Raw genomic sequence first — 19,610 nt, forward strand, 5'->3', positions numbered from 1 at the left:
CGCATGTAATATCGTGGGGGCTCTGCAGCGGCCACTGAGCACAGCATACCGCATACCTCCTTATGTGGCACGGTGTCATACTTTGTTTTCTAATGCTCCTGTGAAGTGCCTTGGGATGTTTTATTACATTAAAGGTGCTATATGAATAGAGGTTGTTGATGTTATTGTTTCGGTACGTGATTTGAAATTGAATTAAATATTCTGGCACCAAAATGCCTTTCTAATTCCTACAGGTTCCAATGCAAAAGCTCAGAGATGGTCTCTGGTAAGTGTAAGGCTGGTGATGATGTTCATTTTCCGCTGACTATAAAATCTGTCCCAATGAGCTTCACACTTTGTGGCCCAGGGGAAAAAATGAGTTTGTGTCAGATATAGTCTTGATCTGAGCAGTCAGGATGGCAAAATGTAAAAGGATGTGTAGCACAGTATATTTGGAATTTAGGCACTTTGTAATATTAGGATCAAGACAGAAAAGCTGAGAGGAAAATTAATCATCGAGGCATTGACAAAATATGGAAAGAAAAGGAAAGTTGCAATGGATAGCAAGCAAAGATGAGAGGGTGCATACTCTATCATATGGCAACATCATTCTCCCTTGTCCCACTCTCCAGTCTGACTTCTTTCTCTTTGTTCTTCTACACTGTTCTGTTGAGCATCAACACAAGCTCAAGGAACAGCACCTTATCGTTCTATTAGGCACTTTTCAGCTCTCTGGCCTCAATATTGACTTTACAAAAACTTGCATTTATGAAGCACTTGTAACATCGTAAAACATCCTAAGACACTTCACTGCAGCCTTATCAAAAAAACTTTGACACCAAGCCACATAAGGAGATATTAGAACAGGTGGCTGAAAAGCTTGGCCAAAAAGGTAGGTTTTAAAGAGCATGTTAAAGGAGGAGAGAGGTAGCAAGGTGGGGAGGTTTAGGGAGGGAATTCTAGAGCTTAGTGCCCAGGCAGGTGAAGGCATGTCTGCAAATGGTGGAGCGATTAAAATTGGGAATACGAAAGAGTGTTGGAGGCTGGAGGAGTTTTACAGATGGTTGGGGGGAGCAAAGCCATGGAGGGATTTGAAAACAAGGATGAGAATTTTAAAATTGTGGCATTGCTGGACCAGTAGCAAATATAGGTCAATGAGCACAGGTGGGTGATGGGTGAACGGGGTTAGCATATGAGCAGCAGATGTTTGGATGAGCTCAAGTTTATGTAATATACTTTGGACCTTAACACTAGATCCAAATTTTTCTTGGTCAGAAAATGTTGGCAATGTGACATGGATGTGCTGATGTCTTGAGGGGATGGATGGATTGTTGCTTATAGACTCTGAGTCACAGGAACATATTACTTCAGGCTGTAAACTGTCTCCCGTTCTGCATTTAAACATTTTACAGGTCATTCTATTTCTTCCCTTGCGGTGTGTATTTTTTTCCCACCTTTTCCCTTTGTTCTATTACTTTTTAGCCATTATTTATCTGTTACTGCTTCCAGTTCTAATGACACTAAAAGGTGGCCTCTCCTGTCCTCTCCACAGCTGCTGAGCGACCCACTGAGTGTTTCCAGCATTTTCAGTTTTTGTTTCGGATTTCCAACATTTGCAGTTTTTTATTTTCCTGTTGTTTAAGCTGTTTTTCTATTCTGCTCCATGGACAAAGAAGGATTCCACCAACATTGGGAAATCACCAGTTGGAAGTTGGAAGTGGTTTGTCAGTAGAGCAAGTCTGCCTTTTTGACTGGCGACGGAGCGTACTGCAGGGAAACTCAGAAGAAAGGTTTACGAAATGATATGGAAAAGCATTAGGTTGTATTATTTCAATCTATTGATTAGTTGCTCAGTAATTTTCAGCAGTTTTCTTTGGCACTCATGGAATAGTGGCTAATATGTTTTTTTAACATTCAATAGCGCAGTGCTAAGTGTGAGTTTGACTGCCCTGTGATGCGTTGGAGCTTCATCTCTCTGCTTTGATGTCTTCAGGATTCAAATTCAATTTCTAGTTGGAAGATTTGTCCTCAAAGCCTGAAATAAACACTGATTTCAACAACTAAGACACCAGCAAATTTATAGTATTGAATTAACTAGCCTTTTTCGGTCTTATTTTCTCTCACTAATTCTTTTCCTCTTCTATTTTATTTCTACCATTGTAAAAAAAGTAATGGCTTTACTAACATTTAACCCCATGTTGAAGCTTGACTATATGCACCATCGTGCCTTGCAAAGAACTACTGAAATGTGCAGAGAGAAGGATTTCTTGTTTTTAAAGTAAACTGGCTGATCTGTGGCAGAAACGGGCAAGGAACCAGATAACACTATCAGGAAGGAACAAAGATGTTCCAATTAAAGGCAATATCTGTTCAAATTAATGAGCTGTGCGGCCTTAAGAAGTCCTACAAGAGCTGAGATAACACTGGGCTTAATGAGCTCAATGGATGAGACTGACAACCAATCCACGACCTCCAACTGTTGCAGCTGTTCTTCACTTGACGGAAAATTACTGAAGGAGGTTCAAGGAAGATGGACAGCACCAGGGCGGGCTTTCTCAAATAAAAGAACTCAGCATGTGGTTGGAAATTTTGGCCTCAGACAAATATCAATTGGACAATAAGCCAGTATGATGTCTTGTCCCTCCCTAAAATTAAGATATGAAGGAAACTGTTAGAGAAACTCCAATGTTGCAACCGAAGGGAAGGAGTGGCTCAGTCAGTCATCAGGAACTTACAATCAATGTGACGTTGACCACTTTCGGGTGATTGTACGTATTTCACTTGTTTCATATTTCAGAAATAAATAATTATTAGTGTTAAGTAGCCAATAGTAGGGGAGAGCATTGTATTGCATGCTCTTTAAATATGCAGAGTAACTCAATAAAGTCTGATGTCTGACTTGGTGCTTTGAGTCTATTCCCGTAATTCTTGTGTCAGAACCAGAATAAGAGGATACAAAGTCCTACACCTTTAGTTATAGAATCATAGATTGGTTACAGCATTATCAATATCTAGCCTGGTATGAATGGACCTGTTTTTTAGCTCTTAATGAGCAAGGCCTGTATCTCTTCCTGGATGCTAGCACTTTTGTAGTTTAATTGGTTTTGCAGACCTCGCTAATTCTGGTAAGGCTTTATCATGACCAAATTGACCATCTTGCCTTGAGCCTTCAGGCCCACAATACAGTGGCCATTTGAGGCCACATATGAGGCCATTTGCCCCATCAAAACTGTGCCGGCTCACTGCTAGAGCAATTTAGCTCGTCCCATTCCCCAGCCCTTTCTCCATAGCTCTGCGTTTGTTTTTTCTTCAGGTGCCTATCCAAATCCTTTTTTTGTGGTTTCATACATAATGTCTGTAATAAAACAATACTAACCGAGTGTATAATCTGTTTGTCTAATTAATAACAACCATTTTCTAGGAAGATTAGTAATTTACTTTCTTTGCTTATGACATGAGTTGTTATGTAACAAGCTTATCCTATCCATAATTATAGTTTGTAGAAAGCAGCTTACATTTCCATCCACCTTGATATACCTTCGGTATACAGAAGACCTCAGAATCATATTTAAATCTCTGAGGTTCCCTGGTCTCTGGGCAGGGAGTTACCTCAATCTGGATTGGAGAGTTGGTGCAAAGGATCTTGGGGCTTTTCTTCAGCAGATGAAAGAAGTGGTTAGCAAGTTTCCTGGTCAAAAAGAACTGCAGGTTTTGTTTGCAATTTCAAGCTTTATAAGTGCTGGTTTCGTATGGCAGTGCTTTGAGAGTGCTATGTTCAGGTCCCAGTACCCCTTCTAAATGCTGGGCTGTGGGTTCTAACAGGTGACCCCTTAATCCAATGTATTGACCATGCATATGGTAGGAAATACAGTGGCAGCCATGTTTTCCTCATTTCATCTCCACTAAGTACTCCAGCGGTGGGAAAGTGCAGTTTTCCTCAATGCATAGTCTGGGTTTGGTGATTGTTAGTAGTGGTTTGATACAACTGAGTGGCTTGCTAGGCCAATACAGTTAAGAGTCAATCCTATTGGCGTGGGTTGGGGTATGGAATCATAAACTGGCTGCATCAGGTAAGGGTGGCAGGGTTTCTTTCCGAAAGGGCATTTGTGAACTAGATGGGTTTTTACCAAAATCTTCGTGGTCTTTTTTACTGAAACTAACAATTTAAAAAAAAAACTGAATTCAAATTCTCAAAGTGTCACAGTGGAACCTGAACACAATTTCTTTGGATCATTAGTCTGTCCCTCTAGATTACTAGTCCAGTAATGCAACCACTGCACAACTGTACCCCTGTTTTGTCGGGGCAGTGTTTTAATTACCTGCTTGCTTGTCCTTCTTAGACAAGGAATGATGGGCGATACAGGGGCATGAGGGAACAAAATATTGTAGTAAAAAAAAGAACAGAGTTGCCATGAAACAATATTTCATTACATGGCACATTTCATGTGTAATTTTCCAATTGTTTACTGGAGAGATTTTGTAGATTAGTTGTTTTGTGTTTACACAGTTGATCGAGAAAAGATTGGCAGTTTAAACAAACCGATCTTTGACTGGTAGCTTAATAAGGGAACCTCACCATAAAAATAAAACAACTGCTAAGAGTTACCATTAATTTTAACATCCTGTTAGTTGTTTCTGGCTTTTTTTGTTGTTTCCCTGAAATACATTTGGTTGTATAGTGAATGCAGGTGAGCAAAAAGAGCGTGGGAACTTGCATTGGAGAAGTTATTGAGCATTGACTGTGCAAGGGAATTGAATTGCTATCAGCAGAAACCGTTACCATGCACAGCGATATTTCAGCTTCATCTGTGCAAGTCAGTTCAGCTCATTCACACTACCCAGGCAGCAACTTTGGCAATATATGGCATCAATACTCACCACAGCCATTTAGGACTGAGATGGAGAGACATTTCTTTACTCAAAGGTTTATGGATCTTTGGACTTCTCTAGCCCATGGAGCTCAGTCATTGAATATATTCAAGACAGAGATCAATAGATGTTTAGATACTAAGGGAATCAAGGGATATGGGGATGGTGTGGGAAGGTGGAGTTGAGGTACAAGATCAACCATGATCTCATTGAATTGCAGGTATAAGCCAACGTGTTTTATTTTACCTTTTAACATACAATCACTTTTTAATCATGTAACTGTTCCTTTATTTTCTTTTGTATCAATGAATGTAGATGGGTTGTGGTGCAGTTCTGAGTGTGTGGAGTCTGTCTCATGGTGGCAACATGGAGCATCCAAGTACCCAGACTGAAGACATCTAATGAACTGTATTGTGGGCCTGAAGGCTCAAGGCAAGATGGTCAATTTGGTCATGATAAAGCCTTACCAGAATTAGCGAGGTCTGCAAAACCAATTAAACTACAAAAGTGCTAGCATCCAGGAAGAGATACAGGCCTTGCTCATTAAGAGCTAAAAAACAGGTCCATTCATACCAGCCTAGATATTGATAATGGTGCTAGAGATAACAAAGTGGAGGAAAATCATCTTCGGTATCTGACGCAGTGGGCCTTGAAATTCCTACATGAGGCCCGAGTTGGCTTCCACCTGGAGAAATAATTGTCTTGTTTTGAAAAGGACTGTGCGGTAATTGCAGACCAATTGAAGGAGTTAAAGACAGGTTTTACCTTATGTGGTACAGGACCATAACAAAAAAGGGTATAAAGAAAGAGCCCACGAAAACATCTTTGCTGCAGTGGGTGGGCAGCGTGGTTGGCAATCTGGAAGTGGCGCATGGAATATTTACCACGAAATGGACTCCAGCTCACAGGACTGCGAAGCAACTGGTATTATCATGAGTATGTACTATTACTTAATGGTTTAATAAAGGTGTACCACATCTGATGGACCAATATCCAAGTTGATGTGTGCAATTGATACCCAGAGTAAGGGTTAGAACTTTTAGACCAGGTAGAGGGCCTTACAAAGGCTTGAAAGGCCGAATGGCCTACTCCAGTTCCTATTGCTTATGCTCTTATTCCCACTTAAACAAATATAAGGAAAGTAACCAGGCTGTTAAAAGTAACAATATTTATTTGTAATTTCTTATTTTTTTGAAAGGTGCACTCATGATGAATCAAGCTTAGCCATTGATAATCTTGTACCATTTTGGATTAATAGAAAGGCTGGTTGAATTGCAAGCTTGTGAAAATACTATTGAAATGCGTGGTTATGGTATTACTGTTCTTTCTTACCCAGAAAATAAATCCGGTCAACATTTAGAATAGCTCAACAAGATAACTAGGATTGAGAAAACTTAGAGTTTCCATTGACTTGGATTGACTATATCACCATAACCCTGAAAGGGTTCTTCAATTTTTAAATGTTGAGGCTAATGATCATTATTTCACAAACAATGACCTGGGATCTGGATTATTTGTGAAATGTTAGTAATACAAGGCTTTTTGCTGAATATTACATTTCTTTATGAGCTTTATACAGCGAAATAAAGCATTATGCCAGGGAAAATGCAGCACATGGTTGGAATTTAAAAGGCCCATTCCTGTAAGTACTTTGCATTATTCATAAATACAGTAGCTTGTCAGCACTTAGCGTGTAGTCAAACATAAATGATGCAGAAACATTTTTGTTCAAATGTAATGTTACTAAATTATACAACACATTGTGTAGTCTAGTACTTTAAGTATAGTGCATTTTTAAATGTAATATGAAAAATTAAAGTCCCATCTTAAAGGCTTTTCTTCAAATAATCAGATTTAATTGTATTAATAGTTATTTGTTCTATTTATGCAGATATAAGTACAATAATGAAAATGATTCATTTAGGACATTGTAAAAAAACTACACTGAATAATATGATTGTTTTAAAATGGAACATCATGGGGTTTTATTTATTAATATTTTGCATTGTTTGACTGCAGTTTCACAAGTAATTAAAATGCAAGAAGAAAGCATATTTTTTATTTTACACTTGAAAGATCACCAGTTAATTTGGGTTTCAAATTGGATACACAGAACTGTTAATACTGTTTCAGATTTTACTTCATTCGATGATGCACAGAGAACAAAAACAATGTCGGAATCCATAAAGATGATTAACAATTGCTGTTAGTTATTTATTTGGTCCAATTTAAAGTTGGCTGTTTCAAGCCACCCTGTAAGGAACCTAATCTAAAGGACAGGGTTTAATGACTGCACCAAAAACATGGCTTTGTGTTCATTGGCATTTTATTAACATTGCATGACCTCATGTACCGTAGTAACAGCTGGCAGGAACCTAAACTTGTGTTTGGAAAATATATGCCTGTGATACCTCTTGGATGTAGTTTGTACTTCTAGAAAATGTCACCAGGCCACTCATCGCTCACAACTTCACTTCCAGGGTGTCCTTATTCAGAGCCTTGTGTGTGGAGTTCAGCCTAGCTGTAGCAGATAGAATTAAAAAACTGAGGAGTGGGGCCATACCTAGCAAAACTTAAAAAATTTTTTATTGACTCATGGCACGTGGTTGTCGCTGGTAAGGGCAGCACTTATTGCCCATCACCTTGAGAAGGTGGTGGTTGGCCAACTTCTTGAATCATTGCAGTCCGTTACTATAGTGGTTTGGTACAGCCGTGTGTCTTGCTAGGCCTTTTCAGAGGGTGTTAAGAGTCAACCACATTGCTGTGGGGTCTGGAGTCACATAGAGGCTAGACCAGCAGATTTCCTTCTTTAAAGGACATTAGTCAAACAAATTGGTTTGTACAACTATCTGGTAGTTACATAGTCACCATTACTGATTTTTATTACTAGTCACCATTACTATCTTTTTAATCCAGGTTTATTTAATTAACCAAATTTAAGTTCCCCAGCTGCCATGGTGGGATTTGAACTCATATTGTCACAAGAGTTTTGTGTTCTCTAAAAACTAAGAGGTCAGTGTGCCTTTAAGAACTGGAAGAAGGGGGTTTTCTGTGAGCACTGAATGCTGACACTTGGGACTGAATTTTATTAGCATGCCGCACATTGCGATGGCGCATTTTGAACTCGGTGGCCTCCCAACACGGACGCGCCGCCGCTGAGCCCCCACGATATTTTGCGCGGCGCCCATTTAAATGGAGGGGGCAGAGCGGTCGTCCCTGTTCATGTAGAGAGGCGGCCGCTGCATCCCCGGCACAGCGCCTGGCACCACCACACAGGCGCTATTCTTAAAGGGCTTCAAGTCCTTCAGGTTCATTAAAATTATAAAGGTGTCGGCACCCAGATGTAACAAAACAATGTCAGCAACTCTTCCAATTACCTTTCCAACCACTCTCCCCCCCTCCCCCCCACTGAGTTATCAAATAATAAAATAACCAATTCCCACTGAAAAAGCAATTTGTAAAATAATCAACTTTAACCTTCAGAACATTTGACCCTCAACCCCTTCCCAACATCCCCACAACCAATAGAAAAGGGACAGTTAAAAGAGGCCAGGAAGGAGAATTCTAAAATGGAAATCAACAATATCAAAGGATATTGAGGCTGTCCATGAGAGACTTATGCCAGAACAAAACATTATTGTGAGTAAAATCACTTTTTAGTTATCAGAATACATGTGCCAATTGGTTGCAATTGAATACTACTGCATTAAACTGTATGGGAAACAGAAATGGGCAAGACGATGATATAATCGCATAGCTAAATCCACAAAAACACTGTTGTACATTCTGTATATTTTAATAGTGTGAGGGAAAGCAAGTTGTCCTAGTTCAAAAGCTACAGACAATATGGTCCAGAACTTCCATTTCTTTCTTGGGGCAGAGCTCAGGGATTTGGACTGTAGAAGGGCTGGAAATTTGGGCAGAATCCACTTCTGCTGGGTTATGTCCCTTAGTGGCTCCCACATGAAAAACTTTGGGCAGGGTGGTGGCTATTTTTTGCTCTTGCATTCCCATGCTGATGTCTGGAGGGAACCCTAGGTGTCCCAGGAAATCCTGTCATACTTGTCTCCTTGTGTGGCCAATGAGGCAACACAGTGTGACTTTACATACAGTATAACAAAGAGGGTGTTTAGAAATGTTTAAAATCATATGAAGGGTTTAGGTTGAGTAAATAAAGAGAAACTGTTTCCAGTGACTGAAAGGGTGATGAGCAGAGAGCACAGATTTAAGGTGATTGGCAAAATCAATGAATCACCCTTAGTGCCTGGCTTCTATGTGCCTTTGTCTGTTCTAGTGCTCCTATGCAGTGGTTGTAGCATGGCTGGTGGAAGGCTGTTGACTTTCAGTAGGGAAACTGCAGATGGCTTTGCAGGACAATCTCAAGCAGCTCTGGGTGTAGAAGGCCGGTTGCAGACTGTAACATCTTGGCGTGGGTGGCAGCAGTCTGGGATGGCTGGCTCACAGGTGACAGCAATGGCACTGGCGGAGTGGAAGGACGAATGTGCTCATCCTGAGAGCGGACAGAAGATTTGCACTGCATGGACCCACTGCATTTATATAGCACCTTTCATGATCACTGAACATCTCAAAGCATTTCACAACCAATTAAGTCTTTTTGAAGTGTAGTCACTTTTGTAATGTAGGAAACATGGCAGCCAATTTGCACACAGAAAGCTCCCAAAAACAGCAATGTGATAATGTCCAGCTAATCTGTTTGTGGGATATTGGACTGAGGGATAAATATTAACCAGGACATTGCTCAAAATAGTGCTATGGGATATTTAGTATACAGCTGAGAGGGAAGATTGATGAAGGAAGGGCAGTGGATGTTATCTATATGGACTTCAGTAAAGCCTTTGACAAGGTCCCTCATGGCAGACTGATGCAAAAGGTGAAGTCACACGGGATCAGAGGTGAGCTGGCAAGATGGATACAGAACTGGCTCAGTCATAGAAGACAGAGGGTAGCAGTGGAAAGGTGCTTTTCTGAATGGAGGGATGTGACTAGTGGTGTTCCGCAGGGATCAGTGCTGGGACCTTTGCTGTTTGTAGTATATGTAAATGATTTGGAGGAAAATGTAGCTGGTCTGATTAGTAAGTTTGCGAACGACACAAAGGTTGGTGGAGTTGCGGATAATGATGAGGATTGTCAGAGGATACAACAGGATAGAGATCGGTTGGAGACTTGGGCGGAGAAATGACAGATGGAGTTTAATCCAGACAAATGTGAGGTAATGCATTTTGGAAGGTCTAATGCAGGTGGGAAGTATACAGTAAATGGCAGAACCCTTAGGAGTATTGACAGGCAGAGAGATCTGGGCGTACAGTTCCACAGGTCACTGAAAGTGGCAACGCAGGTGGATAAGGTAGTCAAGAAGGCATACGGCATGCTTGCCTTCATCGGTCGGGGCATAGAGTATAAAAATTGGCAAGTCATGTTGCAGCTGTACAGAACCTTAGTTAGGCCACACTTAGAATATTGCGTGCAATTCTGGTCGCCACACTACCAGAAGGACGTGGAGGCTTTGGAGAGGGTACAGAGGAGGTTTACCAGGATGTTGCCTGGTCTGGAGGGCATTAGCTATGAGGAGAGGTTGGAAAAACTCGGATTGTTTTCACTGCAACGATGGAGGTGGAGGGGCGACATGATAGAGGTTTACAAAGTTATGAGCGGCATGGACAGAGTGGATAGTCAGAAGCTTTTTCCCAGGGTGGAAGAGTCAGTTACTAGGGGACATAGGTTTAAGGTGCAAGGGGCAAAGTTTAGAGGGGATGTGCGAGGCAAGTTTTTTACACAGAGGGTGGTGAATGCCTGGAACTTGCTGCCAGGGGAGGTGGTGGAAGCAGATACGATAGCGATGTTTAAGAGACATCTTGACAAATATATGAATAGGAAAGGAATAGAGGGATATGGGCCCCAGAAGTGCAGAAGGTGTTAGTTTCGGCAGGCATCAAGATCGGCGCAGGCTTGGAGGGCCGAATGGCCTGTTCCTGTGCTGTACTGTTCTTTGTTCTTTGTTCTTTGTCATAGCCCTTAACCATCTGCAGCTTGCAAATCAGAAGAGATTGTGGGATGAGGTGAAAGTGGGATGTAAAATGTAAATTAGTTATGAGGATAACCTCATCTTGGATAGTTTCAGCCTTGCCACTGACCAAGGGTTCAATGATGGCCACTCCAATGATGGTGACCATCATCTCTACCACGTGGGTAAGGACATGCAGTTGTGCCTGTAACCCGCCAGTTAGCTCCTGCTGCCTCCAATTATGCATCAACTTGAGCTGCTACTGAGAAGAAAGTGTGTTAGTGAGTGTAGTGCAATCTGTTTGGGTGATGTGGATGTCATGGTTGAATAGCTGGCAGCGTATGCAAGCTGTGTGATGTGGGTGTGAGGCTTGGAGCAGTGCTAAGTGTGAGGTAAAGGGTGAGGTAAAGCTATGAATGTTCGGTATGGGTCATGATTGATACAGATTGATAATAGATGAGTGTTGGAATTGTGGTGCATTGACCAGTGTGTGACAGTAGTAGTGCTGTTGGCAGGATATAGCATTTGTAGATACATTCACTGATCTTGACTACTCGTGTGAGGTCATTGAACTTTTTTTTTGGCACTATATCCAGGTCCTTGGTGCTTGACACAGGCATTGACCACCGGGGCTATCTTGTCCCATTGTCTTCACAAAGTTTGATGGGAGGGCCTGTGGACAGATCACATCTCTCCACCAAGGCCTCCAGTGCAGCATCAAAGAAACTTGAAGCATGCTCTCTCCCCTGTTGCACTCTTCCTCCTGCTCAGGTTCTGTTCCACAAACAGTTCCAGTAACTGCTTCAGTCAGTATGCGTGAGTGCACCTCCCCTTTAAGAGGTGCAAGCTGGCTTTAAGTACTGCAGGCTAGCTTTAAGTGGTGCTCACTTCACACAAACTTGGGGCCCCCCTGCTGAAGTCTGCTCAACAGTGTGTGTAAGTGCTGGCTGCACACAGCTATCATGTAAATTAGCAGGCAGCATGAAGTTGCCGAGCATCAGAAAAATGGGGTGGGTTAATCATGCATCCTATTATCCTATGATGGGGAACGCAGGTGTCAGCTGGTTCAATGCATAACCGGTGGGACCTGTGGAGACTCTTGAGGAAGCGGCTCTGACACTCTGTGACATTTGTGAGGCTTTGAGGATGGGGCTGTGACAATACTAATGCTCAGGTAGAAGTTCCACACTACTGCACAAAAGCACTGGAATCTGAACTCTTGCATCTATACACTTAAGCTTATTTAAAAAGAGGAATTGTTTTTAATTGTTTTTGCACAGGCTATAGACTGTGATTCCAACCACTCATGTGAGGTCATTGAACTTTTTTTTTGGCACTACATCCTGGTCCTCGGTGCTTGACAGAGGCATTGACCGCCGGGCTATCTTGTCCCATTGTCTTCACAAAGTTTGACGGGAGGGCCTGTGGATAGATCACATCTCTCCACATCTCTTCCCCCAATTGTTGTGATGTCAATGGTTGTCGATGTTGTCTACAGAAATTAATTAGTGAGCAATGAAAAATGAGTAGGTCCAAGGAAGAGGGAAAATAAGTGATCAGAGAAAGTAAAATGAAACTTTTGGTGTCCTGTTTTAAATCTCGTATCACTTCTTATCTTCTCTTTTATGTCTTCCTTTGTCTTCTACCTCTTCTCCTGGACTGCAAATCCCCAACTCACTGCTTTTACTCATCCGTATAATGACAGCTAAAAATACTACAGTGGGCAATCATACTTGTCTATGCTGATTTCCAGTTATCTCATTTGTTGCAAGTGAACTTGTGGTTAGCTGGATGGTTCCAGAGATCAGTCAGCATCTATAAACTGAAAAGAAGCTAACGGGCCTATTTTTTCTCTTGTTATTCAGGGCCCTCTGGTCAGATCTCTGTCTCGGCTGTGCAGTTGAGAACAGGAGGTGAGTGTGTGGCAGCTGCTTCCCCTGAAGGGCAAGACACATCAAACCACCATCCAGCTCATGGGTAGTAATAAGAGAGACTGGCCGTGCTTGTCACATCTTTGGCCCAGAGTGTGGTCCGTTCTCCGAGAGGCCAAAAGATGAAACAATAAAAGTAAAATAACTTCTTTTAAATAATGTGAAAACAAAACAAAACAAACCTTCAAAATTTTTCCCTTTTCTCCTGTCATAAATATCACACAAACTTGCTTTGTTGAATGAGAATTTTCTTTAAGCCACCGACTGCTGATCTGAATTTATATTTTTTTGAAGAAATTTTAAAAAGAGGAGGTAAAAAAGAATGACTTTTTTGGCAGCTTAGGATGGCCATCTAATTTGCAACACTGTACTGTACATTGCAAAGCTTGTGAAAATGGAGGCAAAATGTCTGTTCATTTCCCAGCAGGAACCAAGACCCAGGAAGTTTAAGGGAACTACCTGTCCTTTTTAGCAAGAGAGAAATACTGCTAACTGCTATGTTTGAATCATGTGACAAGCCCCTCTCCATCTGTGGTTTGGTTTTAAGCTTGTCTTTCTCTACAGCAACAGAGGAGAAGCTTCTGGACTCTGACATGTGCAGACCCAAGTTGGGGGTGGGGAGGCGGAGGGGGAGGGGAGGGCCGGGCCCCTTTCTTTCTCTTCATTCCAGCTGAAAGCTTTAAAAACTCCCTGTTGACTGACCACCGTTGCATACTCGGGTTAGAATCAGAAACCCCGTTGGAGGAAATCATTCACATCGCTGTCTCCAAGAGACCCACTGAACAAGTCATCTATCTCTTCAAACTAGAAACCTCCGGACCACAGAATTAAGCTAGAAGCCAGCCAAATCACAAACCCCACAGACTGTATACCCCTTTTCTTCTATGGGCTCTAACTCAACCAATCTACCTTTCCCCACTCAGTAACCTACTTGTGTGTGGGTGTGTGTGTGTAAACCTCAGGCTGGATTTTATAGAGCCCTCGATGTTGGGATCTGTGGTGGGGGAAGCATGAAGATTGTCCCAGATGAGGCCCGCCATGGACCTCGACGCCGGGAAGCCCCAGCCAGATATTGGTAGCGGTGGCGAGGCCTAGTGGCGGCCCACTCGCGACAGGGGCCCCATTAAAATATTTAAATTAATTAGTATCAACAAATTAATTACCATTGTGCTCCCACCGTCTGTCCTGGTGTGATCGTCATGCCAGTGGCCAGCACTCCCGCACATTCAGATCCCCGTCTGGGGAACCGAGGGGGAACACTGGTGGGGAGGGGAGGCAGGTAGGTTTCTCAGTGTGTGTGGGGGGTGGGGAGCAGGGTCAGTCATATCATTGGTGCAGGGGATGGTGGGAAGGGTATAGTCTAAAGTTTATGCACTTTGTGGGTGGGGGTGGAGGTCAGGTGGACAAGGTAATTTTTTTCTGAGGGAGAGGGCAAGTAATTAATTCTATGGTTATTGTGGGCGTGGGAGAGGGGCAAGATAAATTTATTAATTTTTTTAAATTGATGTATGTTTAAAAATTTAAATTGAATGGCACGGCTCAAAGCCCTTTAAAAATGGTGGCAGTGCCTGTGCACAGGCAGCTGACGCCATTGCTGGAGACGGACAGCCCATCTCCTTCATGTCATTGGGAGGGGGCGGTCCACCCTGGCTATTTAAAGGCACCGCCGCGCTTAATAGCATGTCGGCTCCGCAATGCGGGCTACCATTGTTTTCACACAGCGGGAGTATAAATTTCAGCCGTGTGTGTGTGGGTGTACTTTCTTATTTTCATTAGTTTGGTTTAGGTACAATAAAGTTAACCTCTTTCTTTGTTAAACTCAAGAAAAGCTGTCCGATTCGTTCTTATGATCATAGCCAGTAAGTAATCAAACACCTACTGAATTGCCAGTACAGAATGAAACCTGTTGTGGTCAAACAAGGAGAGGGAAAAGAGGGAAGCCCTTCGACACCTCTTTACTTGACCATAACAAAAAACCATAGCCGCTAAGCGCATTGCACTTTTGAACTACAAGAAAGCCCCCAGCGATTTAACATCCGCAGCACTTAAAGCAGCCAGAAGTACTGCACAAAGAACAGCTAGGCGTTGCGCAAACGACTACTGGCAACACCTATGCAGTCATATTCAGCTGGCCTCAGACACCGGAGACATCAGAGGAATGTCTGATGACATGAAGAGAGCTCTTGGGCCAACCATCAAGAAGATCACCCCCCTCAAATCTAAATCGGGGGACATAATCACTGACCAACGCAAACAGATGGACCGCTGGGTTGAGCACTACCTAGAACTGTACTCCAGGGAGAATGCTGTCACTGAGACTGCCCTCAATGCAGCCCAGCCTCTACCAGTCATGGATGAGCTGGACATACAGCCAACCAAATCGGAACTCAGTGATGCCATTGATTCCCTAGCCAGCGGAAAAGCCCCTGGGAAGGACAGCACTACCCCTGAAATAATCAAGAGTGCCAAGCCTGCTATACTCTCAGCACTACATGAACTGCTATGCCTGTGCTGGGACGAGGGAGCAGTACCCCAGGACATGCGCGATGCCAACATCATCACCCTCTATAAAAACAAAGGTGACCGCGGTGACTGCAACAACTACCGTGGAATCTCCCTGCTCAGCATAGTGGGGAAAGTCTTTGCTCGAGTCGCTCTGAACAGGCTCCAGAAGCTGGCCGAGCGCGTCTACCCTGAGGCACAGTGTGGCTTTCGTGCAGAGAGATCGACTATTGACATGCTGTTCTCCCTTCGTCAGATACAGGAGAAATGCCGTGAACAACAGATGCCCCTCTACATTGCTTTCATTGATCTCACCAAAGCCTTTGACCTCGTCAGCAGACGTGGTCTCTTCAGACTACTAGAAAAGATCGGATGTCCACCAAAGCTACTAAGTATCATCACCTCATTCCATGACAATATGAAAGGCACAATTCAACATGGTGGCTCCTCATCAGAGCCCTTTCCTATCCTGAGTGGTGTGAAACAGGGCTGTGTTCTCGCACCCACGCTTTTTGGGATTTTCTTCTCCCTGCTGCTTTCACATGCGTTCAAATCCTCTGAAGAAGGAATTTTCCTCCACACAAGATCAGGGGGCAGGTTGTTCAACCTTGCCCGTCTAAGAGCGAAGTCCAAAGTACGGAAAGTCCTCATCAGAGAACTCCTCTTTGCTGACGATGCTGCTTTAACATCTCACACTGAAGAATGCCTGCAGAGTCTCATCGACAGGTTTGCGTCTGCCTGCAATGAATTTGGCCTAACCATCAGCCTCAAGAAAACGAACATCATGGGGCAGGATGTCAGAAATGCTCCATCCATCAATATTGGCGACCACGCTCTGGAAGTGGTTCAAGAGTTCACCTACCTAGGCTCAACTATCACCAGTAACCTGTCTCTAGATGCAGAAATCAACAAGCGCATGGGTAAGGCTTCCACTGCTATGTTCAGACTGGCCAAGAGAGTGTGGGAAAATGGCGCACTGACACGGAACACAAAAGTCCGAGTGTATCAGGCCTGTGTCCTCAGTACCTTGCTCTACGGCAGCGAGGCCTGGACAACGTATGCCAGCCAAGAGCGACGTCTCAATTCATTCCATCTTCGCTGCCTTCGGAGAATACTTGGCATCAGGTGGCAGGACTATATCTCCAACACAGAAGTCCTTGAAGCGGCCAACATCCCCAGCTTATACACACTACTGAGTCAGCGGCGCTTGAGATGGCTTGGCCATGTGAGCCGCATGGAAGATGGCAGGATCCCCAAAGACACATTGTACAGCGAGCTCGCCACTGGTATCAGACCCACCGGCCGTCCATGTCTCCGTTATAAAGACGTCTGCAAACGCGACATGAAATCGTGTGACATTGATCACAAGTCGTGGGAGTCAGTTGCCAGCATTCGCCAGAGCTGGCGGGCAGCCATAAAGACAGGGCTAAATTGTGGCGAGTCGAAGAGACTTAGTAGTTGGCAGGAAAAAAGACAGAGGCGCAAGGGGAGAGCCAACTGTGCAACAGCCCCAACAAACAAATTTCTCTGCAGCACCTGTGGAAGAGCCTGTCACTCCAGAATTGGCCTTTATAGCCACTCCAGGCGCTGCTTCACAAACCACTGACCACCTCCAGGCGCGTATCCATTGTCTCTCGAGATAAGGAGGCCCAAAAGAAAAGAAGAACAAAAAGAAAATTATGATTACTATAAAAATTATTATCATTTACTTTGTAATATTCTTATAAGCCATATTGGGAAAAATGCTGAAGAATGAAGAATAAAATGAAATATCTAGCCATGCAACACTTGATAAACTAAATTAAAACCTTGGAGAGTTTCATAGAATCATAGGGGGGAATTTTTCAAGGTAATTTTTCAAGGAGGTGGGTTAAATCCCTTAAAGTGACATTGGGTCTGGATCCCAACATCATCCCAGCCACTGGGGTGGGATTGAAAGAGAGCAGGGAACCCCCTTGGAACTGTTTGGTAAGTAATTACAGTATTTAAAAAGCCAATTAAGACCTGTTTTAACCCTCAATTCTGGATTTTCCAGCTGGGGCAGTGTTTCCCAACCTGTTAACCACTTGCTAGGGTCACCAAGGTGAGCGTACAGTAGGAAGAGCTTCTTCAGTGAAACTGACAAGCTGTCTTTGATCAGTTACGCTGAAGATCTCCAGCCATGGCCATTGAGAGACTGCTGTTCAAAGCCCTTCTTTTCTTTCACAGAGAGTGCTTTCACTGCTCGACAGGTGATTGCCAACTTCATGGAAGGCACGTCACCTGTCCAGCATTAAACCCACCTTCAGCTGCGCTTCCCTGCTGCCAACCTTTACCATGGCATGGCAGCAGCTTATACAGTTTCATCTCAACCTCCGCTGAGGGTCAAGAGCAGAGGCCACAAAACACCAGCAGCAGTACCAGCTGCCTTCTCCTCAGCCACATGCCACTCCACAGGGCAGATGTTATAGACACTGAGATCCAGCTGGGAGGTGGGGAGACCCCCAAAACAGCATCTACAGGCAGAGGATCAGCTTTCTACATGTTTGAACACCAGTATCTCAGGAGGCTCAGGCTATCATGGCAAGACACTGTTGAAATCTGCAGCTGCCTGGATCAACACCCCCTTCCCAGTGGAGCAGGTGGACACGTATTGCCAAATGGCTGACAAGGTACCTGTCACTGGAGGCCCAAACCTCCCTGTCCACCACACCACCACCCACCCCTGCCCCCACTACCTCCACACCCCCACCACCCAGGTCTCCGCCTCTGCAAAGTTGTGTACTCTCTTCTCCTGCAAGGAGAGAAAGCAGGGAGGTGTGAGTGTTCGAAATGGCTTGTGTGGAGAGGAGGGTAGGACACTATTTGAGGAGGGTGGCTGTAAGGCATGGGTGTGAGAGGGCAATAGGATGAGGGTGAGTGTGAGTGTTGGCTGTCCAGATGGGGATGTGAGGATGTGACTGGAGAGAGAGCAATGAGTGGAATTGCAAGATGTGTTGGTCTGAGGAGTGCTGTGCAGGAGAAGGCTGGGAAAGTTAAGAGCAGGGGCTTGGGATCTGACAGTGTTAAGCTACTTACCTGTCATACCCTCCAGAGGTCTTGGATCCTCCTAATCCATTGTTTCCAGGTTGGAAAAAGGAAAATCCCAAGGCGTTTTATAAGTATATTAAGGGCAAGAGGATAACCAGGGAAAGAGTAGCGCCCATTAAAGTCCAAAGTGGCAATCTGTGTGTGTGGAGAAGGATGATGCAGGTGTAGAGATCAGGGAGGGGGATTGTGATATACTTGAACAAATTAGCATTGAAAGGGAGGAGATATTAACGGTTTTAGCGGGCTTAAAAGTGGATAAATCCTTAGGCCCAAATGAGATGTATCCCAGGCTGCTATGTGAGGCAAGGGAGGAGATTGCAGGGGCTCTGACACAAATATTCAAATCCTCTCTGGGCACAGGAGAAGTGCCAGAGGACTGGAGGACAGCGAATGTGGTGCCATTATTCAAGAAGGGTAGTAGGGATAAACCAGATAATTACAGGCCAGTGAGTCTAACATTAGTGGTAGGGAAACTGTTGGAAAAAATTCTGAGGGACCGGATTAATCTCCACTTGGAGAGGTAGGGTTTAATCAAGGATAGTCAGAATAGCTTTGTCAGGGGGAGATCATGTCCAACAAATTTGATTGAATTTTTCGAGGAGGTGACTAGATGTGTGGATGAGGGTAAAGCAGTTGATGTAGTCTACATGGACTTCCGTAAGGCTTTTGATAAGGTCCCGCATGGGAGGTTGGTCAAGAAGGTAAGAGCCCATGGGATCCAGGGCAATTTGGCAAATTGGATCCAAAATTAGCTTAGTGGCAGGAGGCAGAGGGTGATGGTCAAGGGTTGTTTTTGCAATTGGAAGCCTGTGACCAGTGGTGTACTGCAGGGATTGATGCTTGGACCCTTGCTGTTTGTGGTGTACATAATGATTCAGACGTGAATATAGGAGGTATGATCAGTAAGTTCGCGGATGACACGAAAATTGGTAGTGTCGTAAATAGTGAGGAGGATAGTCTTAGATTACAGGACGATATAGATGGGCTGGTAAGATGGGCAGAGCAGTGGCAAATGGAATTGAATCCTGAGAAGTGTGAGGTGAGGTGTTGCATTTTGGGAGGACTAACAAGGCAAGGGAATATACAATGGATGGTAGGACCCTAGGAAGTACAAAGTATCAGAGGGACCTTGGTGTACTTGTCCATAGGTCACTGAAGGCAGCAGCACAGGTAGATAAGGTGGTTAGGAAGGCATATGGGATACTTGCCTTTATTAGCTGAGGCATAGAATATAAGAG

This window comes from Heterodontus francisci, chromosome 6, assembly GCF_036365525.1.
Source record: "Heterodontus francisci isolate sHetFra1 chromosome 6, sHetFra1.hap1, whole genome shotgun sequence".
NCBI lineage: Eukaryota > Metazoa > Chordata > Chondrichthyes > Heterodontiformes > Heterodontidae > Heterodontus > Heterodontus francisci.